The sequence below is a fragment of the Chiloscyllium plagiosum genome, unplaced genomic scaffold (assembly GCF_037043375.1).
Source record: "Chiloscyllium plagiosum isolate Xiang-an unplaced genomic scaffold, Cpla_swu_hap1 HiC_scaffold_1, whole genome shotgun sequence".
Classification (NCBI taxonomy): Eukaryota; Metazoa; Chordata; class Chondrichthyes; order Orectolobiformes; family Hemiscylliidae; genus Chiloscyllium; species Chiloscyllium plagiosum.
This window is the reverse complement of record NW_028270139.1, coordinates 50,247,423-50,266,855: the sequence shown is the minus strand read 5'-3', so window position 1 is coordinate 50,266,855 and position 19,433 is coordinate 50,247,423. Positions and strand designations below refer to the sequence as shown.

Below are 19,433 nucleotides of genomic sequence, written 5' to 3'. Positions count from 1 at the left end.
TGGTACAACTGCAACATTTAAAAGGCTTCTGGATGGGTATATGAATAGGGAGGGTTTGGAGGGAAATGGGCTGGGTGCTGGCAGGTGGGACTAGATTGGGTTGGGATATCTGGTCGGTATGAACGGGTTGGACCGAAAGGTCTGTTTCCATGCTGTACATCTCCGTGACTCTGTGACTCTAAATGCAAGTTTGTTATTTTATACACCTTTGAAGTTTTATCTTTGTTCTTGCAAGCATATTTGGTTTTATGATCTGTACAATGTTCGCTGATTTTCAAATTCCATCATTAAACCAGGATTTCCATTGCATGAAAAAATATTTATTGTCACATGTACTTTTTACAAGAAAAGTCGTGAAAAATGTTTAAGTCACCATACCACGGTGCCTATATTCATACAAAAGGCATAGATAAGAAACATTTGTTTTGAATTAAGATAAAGTCTATCTCAGTTCAATTCATGGATCCTGGGTTCTGGAAAAGACTGCCACTCTGGACTGCTGGAAAAGAAAAGCACTGATTAAAAATGGGTACTGCAAACAGTTGATGGCACAGATTAGTCAAACTTTGTGAATTTGAAGTGCAATAAATGAAATTGTATGAACTGAACAATTCATCAAAATATATTGAAAGCATTAAATTGAGGCAGGCTTGAAATGGCCCTCATCTCTTATTTACATTTACATCTGTCTGACAAGTTTCACATATTAGAGATGTAAAACATTATCTGTAATTATCGAGCTTGGGAACAATGAACTCTGACATTGAAGTCAACCTTGCAGTAACTTGTAATTCAGAGTACTGCTTTCGGCAAAGCAAGAGTAATGAAGTTGCGACTGCAGAGCAAGAGAAAAGTCTCTCTCACATCCTCTGAGGAAGTGGGTACTATCTAAAAGGATGCATTGCAAAAATCCACCTGAGATCCTTAGACAACAGCTTCTAAACTCACAACTTCTACCATCTAGATGGTCAAGGGCAGGCAGATTCCATTCTAAGCCATTCACGATCTTGTCTTGGAAATATGTATGTGTTGTTGGGTTTGTGGGCTAACATGATGCCAAGAGGTCTGAGTGGTCTAGCAGTCATTTCCAAGCCACCACACACTGGAGCACAGAGGAACTATGAAGAGCAGAGGAAAATCACCTATACCGTGTATTCAAAAGAACCCAATGAACACCGTCTATGGATTTCTCAGCAACAAACCTAAACAATCAGACAAAATGCACCCAGAAACCCTACTCACTCCCCCTTACATCAAAGACATCTCAGAAATGACTGCCAGACTACTCAGATCTCTTGGCATCATGGTAGCCTACAAACCCACAAACACACAAAAACAGCAGCTAATGAACTTAAAAGATCCTATACAGACGACAAGCAAAACAAATGTCATTTACAGAATACCTTGCAAGAATTGTAAAAAAAACACTACGTTGGACAAACAGGCAGAAAACCAGGGTACATGAATATCAACTGGCCACAAAAAAACATGACCCACTATCACTAGTATCCTTACATACAGATGAGCAAGGACACCACTTTGACTGGGACAACACAACCATCCTGGGACAACACAACCATCCTAGGACAAGCCAACAGAGACATGCACGAGAATTCCTAGAAGCATGGCATTCCAATCAGAACTCTATCAACAAACACATCGACTTGAACCCCATCTATCACCCCCTGAGAAAAACAACAGGAAATGATATCACCAACACAGGAAATGACATCAACACAGGAAACCTAAGCACATCAATAGGAAGCAGGACATAACACCAGTGCTTCACTGGAGGCTCACTAATGATGTTACCTAGTATGGTGACAAAATGTCTGAAAATGAAGCTTCCACCTCAGCGAGCAAACTTACATCCAGAACCTCAACCTGAGCTTACAAATCTTCTCAAGACTGCTATCACATGGTCTACCAGTACCTGTCTGATATAAAGGCTCTCAATTTATATGAGGAAGAGAAACACTGCACCTCATCCATGGTAAGGGCTAGGACATCAGGGAACAGAGATTTACGATATGAACTGGAAATCAGTCATAGCCACCAATTGAAAGGTGTCTTTATCTCTTACTCTCTCCTAGTTGTTACAGCAGTCATTAAACAATGAATACGTTAAGTGTAATAATATCCAGATGTTGCCCTCTCCACCACCAGACTACCAGTAGTCATGGTCCTTGTGACAGGTTTTTCTATCTGTCTTTAGGCTACCTTCTCCTGGCTGATGTTGATTGCACAGGACCCACTTCCAAGTACAGAAAATGGATTGAGCTATGAAAATAGCAGTCAACTTAATTGTGTCTTAATTGTGCTCTTCAAAATGATGAGTAAGCTTCCAACATCAACACCCAATCACCTTCTGTAACATTAAAAACTGGTGAAAATTGATGACTCATGGTCATCCCACCATATTTTTATATAATAATAAAGATAATTCTAAAATAGTAGACCACCGTGATTATTTTCTCAGTTTCTTCATTAAACCTTATTAAAATATTTCTCCCTTTCTCCTCAATCCTCCCTTTCTATCTTGAAGATGGTGACTTATAGGAGCTTTGGAACATAGGAACAGGAGTAGATCATACATTCTCTTGTCCCCACTCCACCACTGAAGATCATGGCTAATTTTCTACCTTAAACACTATTTCCATGCTATCCCATACTCCTTGACACCATTGGAATCAAGAATTGCCTCTGTCTTGAACATACTGAATGACTGGGTCTTCCATTACTCCCTGGGGTAGAGAACTCCAACGTTTCACTACACCCTCTAAATGAAGAAAATCCTCCTCATCTCAGTCCTTATCCCGAGACTATAGCCCCGACTCTAGATCCCTCCCCACCATAAACCAGAGAAAATATCCTGTCTGTATTCCTACTGTATGTCTCTTGGAGAGCTTTGTATGTTTCAATGAGATCAACTCACATTCTTCCAAGCTCCAGAAAGTACATGCCCTTTATTATCAATCTTTTCCCAGAAGATAATGGCACAATACATGTAATTGGAATGGTAAACCTCTATTGCACACAGTCTTGATGGAAAGTATATGTTTCCTTAGGTAAAGTGTCCAAAACTGTACAGAATACCCCGGATGAGGTTCTATACATCTGAAGCAAACATTTTTGCTCCTGTACTGATCCGCTTTGACAACAGCTAACATATTAAATAAAAATAAAGCATGGTACATGCTGGAGATCTGAACCACAGAAATTTCTTGAGAAATGCAACAGGTCTGGAAGCAGAATTAACATTTTGAGTCCAATGACTCTTCTTCAAAGCAATTTGGGGCGGCACAGTGGCTCAGTGGTTAGCACTGCCACTTTACAGCACCAGGGTCCCAGGTTCGAATCCAGCCTCAGGCGACTGCTAGTGTGGAGTTTGTACATTCTCCCCATGTTTGTGTGGGTTTCCTCGGAGAGCTCAGGTTCCCTCCCACAGTCCAAAGATGTGCAGGCCAGGTGAATTGGCCATGCTAAATTGCCCATTGTATTAGGTGCATTAGTAAGAGGGAAATTAGATTAGATTAGATTATTTTGGGCAGCACGGTGGCACAGTGGTTAGCACTGCTGCCTCACAGCACTAGAGACCTGGGTTCAAATCCCGCCTCAGGCGACTGACTGTGTGGAGTTTGCACATTCTCCCCGTGTCTGTGTGGGTTTCCTCCGGGTGCTCCAATTTCCTCCCACAGTCCAAAGATGTGCAGGTCAGGTGAATTGGCCATGCTAAATTGCCGTAGTGGTAGGTGAAGGGCAAGTGTAGGGGTATGGGTGCGTGGTGGATCGGTGTGGACTTGTTGGGCCGAAGGGCCTGTTTCCACACTGTAGGTAATCTAATCTAATCTAAAAAAAGATGTTGCAAGCTGTTTGCTTTCCTAATTGGCTTACTGTACTTAAATGTTAACTTTCAGTGATTTAAGAACAAGATTACTTACAGTATGGAAACAGGCCCTTCAGTCCAACAAGTCCACACCGACCCTCTGAAGAGCAACCCACCCAGACCCATTCCCCTACACCTAACACAATGGGCAATTTAGCCTGGCCAATTCACCTAACCTGCACATTTTTGGACTGTGGGAAGAAACCAGAGCACCTAGAGGAAACCCACACAGACAATGAGCAAACTCCACACAGACAGTTGCCTGAGATGGGAATTGAACCTGGGTCTCTGGCGCTGTGAGGTAGCAGTGCTAACCATCGTGCTGCCCAAGGTGACACAGATCATTTTGAACATTAACACTTTACAATCGCTCAACATTTAAGAAACCCCTTTCATCTCTGTTCTTCCACTAAAGTGGATAATCTCATGCTCACCAACATTATATATCATTTGTCATGATTTTTGCCATTCATTCAGCCTATTCAAATTCCTGTGAAGCCTTTTTGCATCTTCCTCAAACTCACATTCTCACCTAGTTTTGTGACATTTGCAAACTTAGAAATGTTATATTTAATCTCCACATCCAAAGTATTGATCTAGATTGTGAATATCTGGTGACCAAGAATAATCCTCAAAACACTTCTGGTCAGAAACTGCCAACTTGAGAATGACCCATTTATTCCTCCTCTCCATATAACTTCTGTTAACCAAACCTCAATCTATGTCAATGTATTATCTCTTATCCCACCCACTCCAATTTTATTTATGAACTTTTGGGACCTTTTAAGATGGCTTTGAAGCTTCTTTGCAGACGACCTTAAGCTAGGTGGCAGTGTGTGCTGTGAGGAGGATGCTAAGAGGCTGCAGGTGACTTGGAGAGACTGGTTGAGTGGGCACATACTTGCAAATGCAACATAATGTGAATAAATGTGAGGTTATCCACCTTGTTCGCAAAACAGAAGGTATCTGAATTGTGGCAGTTTAGGAAAAGGTGAGGTGCAACGAGACCTGGGTATCATAGTAGAATAGTTGGCATCCAGGTGCAGCAGGTGGCGAGGAAAGCTAATGGCATGCAGGCCTTCATAGCGAGAGGATTTGAGTATCAGAGTAAGGATATCTTGCTGCAGATATACAGGGCCACACCTTGAGTACTGTGTACAGTTTTGGTCTCCTACACTGAGGACGGACATTCTTGCTATTGAGGGAGTCCAGCGAAGGTTCACCAGACTGATTCCCAGCATGGCAGGCCTGACATTTGAGGATAGACTGAATCGACTGGGCTTGTAATCACTGGAATTTAGAAGAATGCCGGGGGTTCCCATAGAAACGTATAAAATCCTGATGGGACTGTACAAAGTTAAAAATCACACAACACCAGGTTATAGTCCAACAGGTTTAATTGGAAGTACACTAGCTTTCGGAGCGTTGCTCCTTCATCAGGTGGTTGTGGAGGAAACAATTGTAAGGCACAGAATATGTAGCAAAAGTTTACAGTGTGATGTAACTGAAGTTATACATTGAAAAATACCTTGATTGTTTGTTGAGTCTTTCATCTGTTCGAATACCATGATAGTTTCACTTCTTTCATGTGTAAATCACAAAACCTTTTTTTAAAAAGTTGCATTCTCAGGTTAGCTGTAACAATTGGTGATAGCTAGACAATATGTTGAAGGTGTTAGCCCCCTGTGTTCTCTGTCTATGCCATGATGTTTAGATTGATTCTAATCTAAAAAGTGAGATAACAGAGTTTTATATGAATTCAGGTAAAAGGGATCAAAGGGTATGGGGAGAGGGCGGGAATGGGAAACTGGGATTGCATATTGGGATTTCATATTGAATGGTGGTGCAGATCAATGGGCTGAATGGCCTTCTCTTGCAACTCTTTTCTGTGTTGCTAGGTTTCTATGAAAATCCAAATCTTTCACTGGTCCCCCTTATTGATTCAAAATTTCTCAAAATATAATATTCTCAAAAATCTCCAACATGATTTCCCTCCCACTTTGGCTCTGCTTTGTCAAACCACCTCTTACTCCTTCTTTTCTGATATAATAGGATTACATTTGTAGCCTCTTTGGATGTGACATGTCCACCCTGTCCTTCAGTTTTAAGGCACGTTGGTGATGGATTAGGGCACAGCCTCTCCCCTGTCCTGAAGAGATCAGAAAGTCTAAGTGCCAAAGGCTGTGTGCAGACCTTGAGAAACCTGACCCCCAACCCTGCCACATCACTGAAAAAAAAATCACACAAGAGACAAGCTCATAACTTTTATTACAAATGACTGAAACTTAGGGCAAATGTGGTGAACCTAGATAAACTCAGAACATGTGATGGGTCACATTACATTTCAAGTGATTAAACCTAATACCCTTCCTCCAAATCCAAATTAAAAATGGAATGTAGTAGCTTAAATTCCTCCACGTCAAACCTCTCACTTACTCATTTCATGCATGTGTTAATAGAAGCAGATGAAATCTGTCATTTCCCAGTTCCTGTCTTGATGTTTCAGACCAAATGTTTACTTTGTGCTGAAGACTGACCTCGATATTAAAACTTCCCATTGACCTTATCAAAATATGTTTTTTAAAAAGTAAGTTGAGGAGAATGTGTTGGAAAAATAAGCTAAAAATTAATGATGAACCTTCAACAAACAAAAGGAATGGGCCATTTACTGCATAGGGAGACCTCAGGTAAATTATGGAGATGAGGTGCCAAGTACTCAGGTGAAACCTTGGCATTCACTTCCACTTTTAATTTCTCAAAGAACTTCTATCAGCATTGACAGCTCTTCCAATTCTTGTCTAAATCATGATTATCTGCGACTGGGCAGGAGACAATTAACTGTTCTCAGTCTAACATTTGTTATCACATACTTAGTATTTCAAGCTTTGTTGGCTAACAATAAGGTGCAATATTAGCTGACTGTATTCCTCCTGAGGCTGGGGACACTGAGACCAGCTAGGATAAGCTAACAAAGCATAAAGCAACAAGAATTAAATCAGGACTGTTCTAATTTATTTGACTAGTGGTGTCTCACAGAGAATTACATTGAAACCTCAACTATTCACAATATTTATTAATGACTGAGATGACTGAATAACAAACCATATATCTTCAAACTTGCTGTTGCAACAAAGACAGGTGACGTTTCAGACAGTGTAGAAGAATACACTAAACTTCAAAGAGATATTAAATGGTTCACAAGCAAGTGACTTTCAATGCATTCAAAATTGAGGCTAGTTATTTTGAACCTATAAAGCATAGGACAGGCTAGTTTCTAAATGGTGAAAAGCTGGAAACAGTGGAGTTTCAGACAGATTTGACAAAGCAAGTATAAAGATCGTTTAAATGATATGAAAAGGTACAGACAATCAAAAAAATGGTAACAAGATGCTGATTTTTGTAACTAAAAGACTGGAATACATGAGAGTCAATGCGATGTTCCAGCTCCACAAAACCCTGTTTACACCACAGTGGAAGAACTGGGTACAGTTCTGGACACACCAAAGGAAGGGTACATTGGCCATGGAGGAAGCACACTGTGTGGTTACCAGAATGATACCTGAAATCCAAGGGTTAAATTACAAGGAGATACAACACAAATTAGGTTCATATACCTTGGAATTTCAAAGGTCAAAGGACAATTTAATTGAAGTTTACAAGATATTAAGGGGAGCTGATAAAGCAGATTAGAAGTCACAATTTCCACTGGCTGGGAAATCGAAGATGAGGGGTCATTGACTAAAAACTAGAGCCAGACCTTTCAGGAGTGAAATTGGGAAATATTTTGACAGAGAAAGGGTGGTAGAAGTTTAGATTTTTTTCTTCCAGAAATCACAAGTGGTGCTAGATCTTAAGTTTTAAATTTGAGATTGATAGACCTTTGCTACCGAAACTATCTTAGCATACAGACCTAACAGGGAAGGCAGATGAACTCAGGGCATGGTTAGCAACATGAGGCTGGGATATCATAGCAATTACAGAGATGTGGCTCAGGAATAGACAGGACTGTCAGCTTAATGTTCCAGGATACAAATGCTATAGGAAGGGCAGAAAGTGGGGGGGGGGGCAAGAGAGGAGAGGGAATAACGTTTTTGATAAGTGATAGCATTACAGCTGTACTTAGGGAGGATATTCCTGGGATTACATCAAGGGAAGTTATTTGGGTGGAATTGAGAAATAGGAAAGAGATTATCACCTTATTGGGATTGTATTATAGACCCCTAACCCCCCCCTACCCCCACCACCCATAGTCAGTGGGAAATTGAGAAACAAACTTGTAAGGAGATCTCAGCTATCTGTAAGAATAATAGGGTGATTATGGTAAGGGGTTTCAATTTTCCAAACATAGGCTGGGACTGTCATATTGTTACGGATTTAGATGGAGAGGAATTTGTTAAGTGTGTACAAGACAATTTTCTGATTCAGGAGATGGATGTACCTACTAGAGAAGGTGCCAAACTTAACCTATTCTTGGGAAATAAGGCAGGGCAGGTGACTGCGGTGTCAGTGGGAGAGCACTTTGGGGCCAGCGACCAAAATTCTATTAGTTTTAAAATAGATATGGAAAAGGATAGACTAAATCTAAAAGTTGAAGTTCTAAATTATTGGAAAGCCAATTTTGACGATATTAGTGAAGAACTTTCAAAAGTTGATTGGAGGCAGATTTGCAGAGGTAAAGGGATGGCTTGAAAATGGGAAGCCTTCAAAAATGAGATAACAAGCGTCCAGAGACAGTATGTTCTGGTTAGGGTGAAAGGAAAGGCTGATATGTGTAGGGAATATTGGATGACTAGAGAAATTGAGGGTTTGGTTAAGAATAAGAAGGAAGCACATGTCAGATATAGACAGCAGAGATCGAGTGAATCCTTAGAAGAGTATAAAGGCAGTTGGAGTTTACTTAAGAGGGAAATCAGGAGGGCAAAAAGAGGACAAGCGATAGCTTTGGCAAACAAGGTTAAGGAGAATCCAAAGGGACTTTATAAATAAATTAAGGACAAAATGGTAAATAGGGAATGAATAGGGCCCCTTGAAGATCAGCAAGGCAGCCAATGGGTGGAACTGCAGAAAATGGGAGAGATACTAAATGAGTATTTTGCATCAGTATTTACTGTGGAAAAGGACATGGAAGATATAGAACGTAGGGAAATAGCTGGTGACATCTTCCAAAATGTTCATGATACAGAGGAGCAGGTGCTGGATGTCTTAAGACACATAAAAGTGGATAACTACCCAGGACCTGATTAGATGTACACGAGAACTCTGTGTGAAGCTAGATTTGCATCATCGATAGTCACAGGTGAGATGCCAGAAGACTGGAGGTTGGCTAACGCGGTGCTACTACTTAAGAAAGGTGGTAAGGAAAAGCCAGGGAACTATAGACCAGTGAACCTGACATCGGTGATGGGTATATTGATGGAGGGAATCCTGAGGAACAGGATTTATATGTGTTTGGAAAGGCAAGGACTGATAAGGGATAGTCAACATGGTTTTGTGCGTGAGAAATCATGTGTCAAAATCTTGATTGAGTTTCTGAAGAACAAACAAAGAGGATTGATGAGGGCAGAGCAGTGGACGTCATCTATATGGACTTCAGTAAGGTATTCAACAAAGTTCCTCATGGTAGACTGGTTAGCAAGGTTATATCTCATGGAACAGACTTGAAGATAGAAGACAGAGGGTGGTGGTGAAGGGTTGCTTTTCAGACTGGAGGCCTGTGACCAGTGGTATGCCATAAGGATAAGTGCTGGATACACTATACAAATGATTTGGATGTGAGCATAAGAGGTATAGTTAGTAAGTTTTCAGATGACACCAAATTGGAGGTGTAGTGGAGAGTAATGAAGGTTACCTCAGAATACAATGAGATCTTGATTAGATGGGCCACTGGGTTGAGGAGTGGCAGATGGAGTTTAATTTAGATAAATGTGAGATGTTGCATTTTGGAAAGGCAAATCAGAGAAGGACTTATCCACTTAATAGTGTTGCTGAACAAAGAGACTTGGAGTGCAGGTTCATAGTTCCTTGAAAGTGGAGTCGCAGTTAGATAGGATAGTAAAGAAGGCATTTGGTGTGGTTTCTTTTACTGGACAGAGCATTGAGTACAGGATTTAGGAGGTCAGTTTGCGGCTTTACAGTCCATTGGTTAGACAAGTTTTGGAATACTGTGTGCAAATCTGGTCTCCCGGCTATAGGAAGGATGTTGTGAAATTTGAAAGTGTTGAGAAAAGATTTACAAGAATATTGTCAGGATTGGAGCGTTTGAGCTATAGGGAGAGGTTGAATAGGCTGGGGCTCTTTTCCCTGGAGCGTTGAAGGCTGAGGGGTGACCTTATAGTGGTTCATAATATCATGAAGGGCATGGATAAGGTAAATAGACAAGGTCTTTTCCCCAGGATAGGGAGTCCAGAACTAGAGGGGATAGGTTTAGTGTGAGACGGAAAAGATTTAAAAGGGACCTAAGGGGCAATTTTTTCATGCAGAGGGTGGTGCACGTGTGAAATGAGCTGCCAGAAAAAATGGCTGAAGCTGGTACAATTACAACATTTAAAAGGCATCTGTATGGGTGTATGAATAGGAAGAGTTTCAAGGGATATTGGCCAAGTGCTGGCAAATGGGACTAGATTAGGATAGGATATCGACGAGTTGGACCAAAGGGTCTGTTTCCGTGCTGTACATCTCTATGACTCTATGACTCTTTTTGGGGCAGAAGTGAATGTACAGAATTGGTTCACAGATCAGCCATGATCTAATTGAGTGGTGAAAGTGGCTGGAGTGCCTAAGTAACCTTTTCATGTTCCTATGATTCCATGAGAGTTAGTAAATGTTCTGCGACTGAAATAGTTAACTGAAGGAAGTAATGGTGCATATGGATATATGCGAGATATTGTATTTTATTAAAATAAACAAAAGCAGGAATTATAAAAATAAAAGCAGGGCCTTGGATGGAAAGACCTGGGGTTCGGACACACAATTCTTTGAAATTTACATGACAGATAGACAGAGTGGTTAAGAAGGCATTTAGCATGCTTGCCTTCATTGCTCAGACCTTTGATTATAAGAATTGGGACATTATGTTGAGGTTGTGCAGGACGTTAATGGGGCCTCATGTGGAGTGCTGCATGCAGTTCTGGTCACTCTGTTATAAGATGGATATTATCACGTTAGAAATGGTTCAGAAAATATTTACCTGGATATTGGCGGGAATGGAAGATTTAAGTTACAGGGAGAGGCTGAATAGGCTGGGATGGTTTTTTCCACTGGAGCATTAGAGGTTGAGGGGAGACCTTATCAAGGTTTTTAAAATCATGAGAAGTATAGATAAGGTGAATGGCAGGTGTCATTTCCATAGGGTAGGGGATTTCAAGACGAGGGGACATTTTTTAAGGTGAGTGGAAAAAATTTAAAAATGACATGAGCGGCAACTTTTTTTTTACACAGAATGTGGTCTGTGCATCGAATGAACTGCCAAAGATAAGTACATGAATAAGAAAGGTTTGGAGGGATATGAGCCAAGCACAGGCAGGTGGGACTAGTTTAGTTTGGGATTATGGTCAACAAGGACTGGTTGAACAGATGGGTCTGTTTCTGTGTGGTAAGACTCTATGACTCTAACTGATCTCAATCTTCACAGGGAGCATGTGTTGGCAAGTCAGGTCCGCCATTAGGAAGAACAAACTACTTTGTTGTGGTTTGGCTTTATTGACATATTTGTGTCAGAGGTTAATATTAAATATGTAAATAAGACAGTAAGTACACATCATCAGCAATGTAAGGTCTGTATATAGAAATGGTTCTGTGTGAAACCTTACACTATGAGCTGTCTTGTATATAGTTAGAGGAAAATGTTCACTAAAAAGTAAAATTTACCATCAGCCTGGCCTTCCACAGTTGTTATCAATCCTAATCGAGGACCAGAATCCAAAGTAGGACCCACACTGATGACAAAAGATGGTGCAAACAGTCAAACCAGCAGTAAAACCATTGATACAGACAGCAGAAAGAACACTGAGTGAAAATCCCAGTAGAGTGAAGGCAGCACAAAATGTAAATGTAAAAGCAGCAAGCAAAACGAGCACAAGGAAAGTGAACTGCAATAAAACTTAAAGAATTGAACAGCAATTAGAAAGAAAAGCATGTGGGACATGGTAAAATGAAAAGATGCAAAAGAGAAAGAATTCCCCTTATTAGTGACTGCACACAGACAAGGCCTGAATCAAGCTCCAAAGTGGCTGAACTGGTATCACAGATTCCTGAGGATGGAACAGCAATAAAATGTCGCAAGGAACAGGTCAATACCCTTCTGTATGTCATGGCTGGTATGCAGTTGACATAATGGTCAGAAGATAGATTATTGAAGAAAGACTGACATATGAAGGAGCACTATTATACAAAGGGCAATGTTCAACAGACACACTCAACTATGGGAGGAGAGTGGTGACATTTTTATTAATAATTATATTGCCTGGCATGAGAGTTGCAAAAATGTGTGATGGAGTGTCAAATGGTCAGGGATGGTCAGAGAATCAGATTAGACTTTTGAAAATGGGAGGGTTCTGTGACTGGGAACTGAAGGCAGTCAGTGGACAGTTGTATCATTACTCAGCCATTAGACATGGTTTTAATCTATCTGACAATTGCTGGGCAACTATCCAGGTCAGTAAGTTGGATCTCCTCCAAGTCTTCAACTCTCACTCAGACTCAAAGATGTGCATGGAGGAGCCCCGGGAGCTGAAAGTTTCAACATCCCTGGCAACTGCTGCAGAGTTGGTCAGTTGCGACTCTGAGGAGCGCAGATGTGTGTTATTACGGGTACATCCAGTTTGCAGCTATGCATTAACCAGAATATTTGGGCCAATATTTGAAATGAAATACATATTTTAATATAACTTGCAATTGTAAAGGTAGTGTGTCCTTCAAAGTGCCACATACTATATTCAAAGAAATTGAATTGTGTTGTGATCTGTGTAATGTCAAATTTTAATTGCTGTGGAATTGTAGAATCGTAGGCCAGTTACAGTACAAAAGAAGACCATTTGATCTGCCATGTGTGCACTAGCTCTCAGTAAAAAACACACTGAGTCCCTCACCCCACCCTTTTTGTGGCCTAACAGCAATTTTCTCTTCAGAAAATCCTTAGAAGGCCATAATTGAAACTGCCTGTAGATTCTTAGGCAGATCAGTCCAGATCCTAAGCACACTGTGTAATCTTTTTCTCTTGGTCACCATTGCTTTGATTGAGATTTCAGAACAACAGAGCCAGCCAATAGAATATTCAAAAAGAATGAAAGAACTGCTGATGCTGGAAATCAGAAATGCAAACAGAAATTGCTGGAAAACTCAGCACATCTGGCAGCATCTGTGAGGAGAAATCATTGTTAACCTTTCAGATCCAGTGTCCCTTCTTCAGAACTGAAAGAACCTAGGTAAAGGTTAGTATTTATGCAGAAGATGGAGTGCCGGGGCGTTGTCGAAGAATAAACAATATGTGGAGATACAGCCCATACAAAGAGACAAACAGTTAGACAGAAAAACGATTGGATAAAGATCAGCCTAGGAATATGAATAGCTGCTAATAGAGACCATTAGTGACTGACAATGGATCTAAAACATCAACTCTGATTGCTCTCTTCAAATGCTGCCAAACCTGTTAAATAGAACAATCAGGTTTCTAATAATACCTACCTTAATGGAAGCTTTTAAAAAGACCTCTTAGACCAGATCAACTATTACAGCATGGAGGCACTACTGCAAAGCACTACTAGGTAGAGAGAGCCTACAAACTCTGGATTAGTGATGCTGGAAGAGCACAGCAGTTCAGGCAGCATCCAAGGAGCTTCGAAATCGACGTTTCAGGGAAAAGCCCTTCATCAGGAATAAAGGCAGTGAGCCTGAAGCGTGGAGAGATAAGCTAGAGGAGGGTGGGGGTGGGGAGAAAGTAGCATAGAGTACAATGGGTGAGTGGGGGAGGGGATGAAGGTGATAGAAGAAAGTGAGGTCTGCAGATGCTGGAGATCAAAGTTGAAACTTTATTGCTGGAACAGCACAGCAGGTCAGGCAGCATCCAGGGAACAGGAGATTCGACGTTTCGGGCACAGGCCCTTCTTCAGGAATGAGCAGAGAGTGTTCAGCAGGAGAAGATAAAAGGTAGGGAGGAGGGACTTGGAGGAGGGGCGTTGGAAATGTGATAGGTGGAAAGAGGTCAAGGTGAGGGTGATAGGTCGGAGTAGGATGGAGGCGGAGAGGTCAAGAAGGTCAGGCAGGCGGTGCCGGGCTGGAGGGATTCGGCTGAGACAAGGTGGGGGGAGGGGGGATGAAGAAACTGGTGAAGTCCAAGTTCATCCCCTGTGGTTGGAGGGTTCCCAGTCGGAAGATAAGACGCTCCTCCTCCGACCGTCGGGTTGTTGTGGTTTGGCGGTGGATGAGTCCAATGACCTGCATATCCTCGGTGGAGTGGGAGGGGGAGTTGAAATGCTGTGCTACAGGGTGGTTGGGTTGGTTCGTCCGGGTGGCCCAGAGGTGCTCTCTGAATCGCTCCGCAAGTAGGCGGCCTGTCTCCCCAATATAGAGGAGGCCACACCGGCTGCAGCGGATGCAGTAGATGATGTGGGTGGAGGTGCAGGTGAATCTGTGGCGGATATGGAAGTTTCCTTTGGGGCCTTGGAGAGAAGTGAGGGGGGAGGTGTGGGCGCAAGTGTTGCACCTCCTGCGGTTGCAAGGGAAGGTGCCGGGAGTGGAGGTTGGGTCGGTGGGGGGTGTGGATCTGACAAGGGAGTCGCAGAGGGAGTGGTCTCTACGGAAAGCTGATAGGGGAGGGGAGGGAAATATATCCTTGGTGCTGGGGTCTGTTTGGAGGTGGCGGACGTGAAGGTGAAGGTGAAGGTGATAGGTCAGCTGTGGTAGCGAGTTTGTTTCAGGACATGGTTGAAGAGCTTCAGGGCAGAGGAAATGACCTGGGAGTTCCTACAAACTGTGTCAATCATTCACCATGCAAACCTAGTAAACAATGAGAGCAGTGTGGCTTCAGATATGCATCAAGAAATTGCCCAGCTTTTAATCATGTTTGTGCCATGTGGCATCAGAAGACAACACCAATGTAGGAAGAAAATGCAGAACAAGTAGTTCTATATCATGAGAAGCTACATCTGTGTACAGACAGATGCATCATTTCAATCAACCAAGAACATGTGAGAGATATCGTCAAAATAAGATCCGTGAAATGTTTGGTTCAACTACATGGTCAGATTATGGATAATCAGATCATCAATATTCAAAGTGAGCAGGTTTTCAGCATGATGAACATCAAATATGCACATTGGTACCAATAGAAGCTTTTGCTACCATCGAGGTTATTTGCCCATGGTTGCAGTGACAGCATATATTGCATGTAAAACTGGACCATTGTACAGGTGCAAACGTCCTTCTATTTTAAGGCACCCACTCAAATGTACATGCCCATATCTATTGCAAGTGATTGGTTCAACCAATCGCTACCAAACTCACTGTGTACAATGACTCAGAGATTCCATGTCTGGGATCTATTACACTCAAGAGTTACGACAATAACTCACCATGCTCAATCCAGATATTGTGTTATGGACAATAGACAATAGGTGCAGGAGTAGGCCATTTGGCCCTTCGAGCCAGAACCATCATTCATTATGATCATGACTGATCATCCACAATTAGTGTCCTGTTCCTGCCTTATCCCCATGACTCTTGATTCCACACTCTCTAAGAGCTCCATCATCTCTTTCTTGAAAGTATCCAGAATCTGGCCTCCACTGCCTTCTGGGGCAGAGCATTCCATATATCCACCACTCTCTGCGTGAAAAAGTTTCTTCTCAGCTCAGTTCTAAATGGCCTACCTCTTACTTTTAAACTGTATCCTCTGGTTCTGGACTCACCCATCAGCAGAAACATGATTCCTGCCTCCCGAATGTCCAATCCATTAATAATTTTATACGACTCAATCAGACCCCCTCTCATCCTTCTAATCCAAGTCAGTACCTTGCCCCCAATACCATGTGCCTAATTTTTCTCACTAATCTCCTATGTGGGACCTTAGCAAAGGCTTTCTGAAAGTCCATGTTCATAGTTACATCCTCAAAAAATTCAAGAAGATTAGTCAAGCACGATTTCCCCTTCGTAAATCCATGCTGACTCTGACCTATCCTGTTACAGCTATCCAAATGAGTCGTAATTTCATCTTTTATAATTGACTCCAGCATCTTTCCTACCATTGGCATCAGGTTCATTGCAGGTCCGATGACCACAGGCACATTAGTGGACAGATGTCTGAACCAGGTCACTACTCATGATATCTTCAAGGTAAGGATAAGTATGACAGACCACAAAGTGTACTATACTGGAAGAAGACCAACTAACTCTTCAATACAGTTCATCAGCCAACAATACAAAATATTGTTTGAACTGAATATGTTTATCCAAGCTTCAAACTGCAGGACCAACATAGAGTTGCAGAAAACAGTGAACAACACTCCCCAGTCGCAGGAGGGTTGGGGAAATATTCAAGAATATCCTCAAACTTTCCCTGAAAAATATTACCATTGCCACCAACTCACGGAAAACTCTTATCCAAGACTGCACAAACTGGAGAAAGAGCATCCGTGAAGGTTCTGATAATTTCAAATGTTGCTGACACAGCCTGAGTGGAGGGAGAGTCCAAACAGTGGAAGGAGTGGGTGAATCCCCAAGCCCCCATGCCTTCCCCGGCTTCAGAAAACACTAGCACGCCCAACTGTGGCAGGGTGTGCAGATTCAGCTTTGGACTGTTCACTCACCTCGGGACCCAAAAACTCCAGATTGGAGGAAGGTCATGCTCAATCTGGAAGTCCTTTCTCCAGTCATCACTCTTTTTTAAATTCATCTGTGGGATGTGGGATGTCGAACGAGGGTGTGGCTGGCTGACCAGTATTGATTGCCCATCCCTAGTTGGCCTTGAGGAGGTGATAGTGAGCTGTCGTCTTGAACCGCTGCAGTCCATTTGTTGTAAGTTGACTCCCAATGCCCTTAGGGAGGGAATTCCACAACTTTGACCCAGTGACACTGAAGGAATTGTGATATATTTCCAAGTCAGGATGGTGCATGGTTTGGAAGTGAACTTGAAGGTGGTGGTGTTCCCATTTACTTGCTGACTTTTTCCTTGTAGATGAATGTGGTTGTGGGTTTGGTAGGTGATATTTTTGGTGAATTTCTGCAGTGCATAATTGTAGCTAGAACACACAATAATGTGCTTGAAGCACAAGAAGCATTGACCAAAAGCAGGAGAGGGTGAAATATATCCATGGTCAGCATGCAACCATAGGAATACAGCAATTAAAAAAAATTTATTAGAAATGAGCTTATTGTTACTGGACCACCATTTTGAAATAGACAAGATGAATCAAACCAACTTTACTCTTTTTTTCCATCTGTGCAGATAACAAACTACCCAATTTGACTGGTGGATATAAAGATTTAAGTGCAACATCCATCTGATGTCATGTGGAATCCAATAGAATTCATCATCATTTTCCTAGAACTAACATCAGGACATAAAATGGCCTGTAATAAAGACAAATTAGATGTCAAATCAGAACAATACTACAGAGACACTGACTAAATCCTGTTGTGAGCAGAACACAACCTAAGGTGCAAAACAAACAAAACATCCCTAACCAACATTCTGAAGTTAGAAATCACACAATATCAGGTTATAGTCCAACCAGATTATGTGAAAACACTAGCTTTTGGAGTGCTGCTCCTTCATCAGGTGGTTGTGGAGTGTAAGATCATAACTTAAAGCAAAAGATTAGCATCATACAGTGATATATTGAACGAACCTGGATTGTTAAGTCTTTCATCTTTTAGAATGCAGGTTTGGTTCATTAATATGTAAATCCCAGAACTTTTAAATCACCTTCTCAAAATAACTTAAGGCTTTATAACAAAAGGTTTCATTTCAGCTCAGACAATATAATAAAGGTGTGAGGTCAGAGTCTGTCAGAGGTCGAGATCCAGTCTGACTCAAGATTGGGATACAGACAGACTCTAGGAGAAAGTGAGGGCTGCAGATGCTGGAGATCAGAGCCAATAGCATGGTGCTGGAAAAGCGCAGCAGGCCAGGCAGCATTGGAGGAGCAGGAGAATTAACAGTTCAGGTATTATGCCCAAAAAGTCGATTCTCCTGCTCCTCGGATGCTGTCTGACATGCTGTGCTTTTCCAGCACCACACTCTCGACTGATCTCACTTTCTCCAAGAGTCTGTCTGTATCCAAATCTTGAGTCAGACTGATTCTATTTTCAAAGTGGAATTTACAAAATATTACATGTATTGACTGTCTACAGATTTCTTTAGCAAAATAGAATATATTTGCAAATATAATTCTGCAAATACAAATTCAGCTCATTGACGTGTATGTGTGTGAGTGCGTGCATGAGAGGGAGAGAGAGAGCGTGAGTGTGTGCATGTGAGTGTGTGCATGTGAGCGTGAGTGCACGTGAGCGAGTGTGTTCACTTGTATGAAAGCTTGGTAAAGTGTGTGTGTGGGTGTGATGGAGTATAAGCCTGTGAGAGGGTGTTGCATGGGTGTGTGTGGGGGGTGTATGTGTATGAGTGAGAGCATGTGTATGAGAGGGAGTCTGCGTGAGTGTGTGACTATGTAAGAGTGTGTAGGTGTGAGAGTGTGTAGTGTGGTGGGGATACCTGTAGTGTGACATGAATCCAAGATCCCATTTGAGGCCATCCCCATGGGTATCAAACTTGGCTATCAGCCTCTGCTTGGCCATTCTACATTGTTGCCTGTCCCGAAGTCTGTCTTGGAGGATGGTCACCCGAAGATCTGAAGCTGAATGTCCCTGACCGCTGAAGTGTTCCGTGACTGGGAGGGAACACCCTTGTCTGTTGATTGTTGTGTCCATTTATCGGTTGTTGTAGCGTCTGTTTGGTCTCACCAAGGTACCATGCCTCAGGGCATCCTTGCCTCCATCATATGAGATAGACAACTTTAGCCGAGTCACATGAGTACCTGCCGCATATATGGTGCGTGGTATCCCCATGTATAATGGTGGTATCCGTGTCAACACTGACACGTCTTGCAGTGGTTGATATGACAGGGTTGTACGGTGTTGTAGTCGATGTTGTCCAGAAGGCTGAGCATTTTGCTGTGATCAATGATCTGTTTAACGTTTGGTGGTTGTTTGAAAGCAAGAAATGGAGGCGTAGGGAAGGTCTTGGTGAGATGCTCATCCTCCTTGATAAGATGTTGCAGGTTGTGAAGAATATGGAGTAGTTTCTTGGCTCCTGGGAAGTACTGGACAATGAAGGGTACCCAATCGGCTGCAACCCGTGTCTGTCTCCTGAGGAGGTCATTATGGTTTCTCGCTGTGGCACATTGGAACTGACAATTGATGAGTTGAGTGTTCTAATGAGGGCATCCTTGAATACCTTCAAGTGTCTGTCACGTTCCTCCACATATGAACAGATCCTATGTATGATTAGGACTTGTCTGGATGGGATGGCTGTTTTAATATGTTTCAGGAGGAAGCT

General features: G+C 42.1%; 1 long non-coding RNA gene across 3 annotated transcripts in view; it reads right to left on the bottom strand.

Moving 5' to 3' along the window:
• Window positions 1–305: 305 nt before the first annotated feature.
• The window catches only part of LOC148152115 (uncharacterized), a 145,095-nt gene continuing 125,967 nt past the window's right edge, over window positions 306–19,433 (bottom strand). For 2 of the 3 annotated variants that reach the window (XR_015757904.1, XR_015757925.1), the window contains one exon: window positions 306–499. This is a non-coding gene — a long non-coding RNA (uncharacterized LOC148152115). The remainder of the gene's footprint in view (window positions 500–19,433) is intronic. The other variant, XR_015757912.1, reaches the window with a different exon arrangement.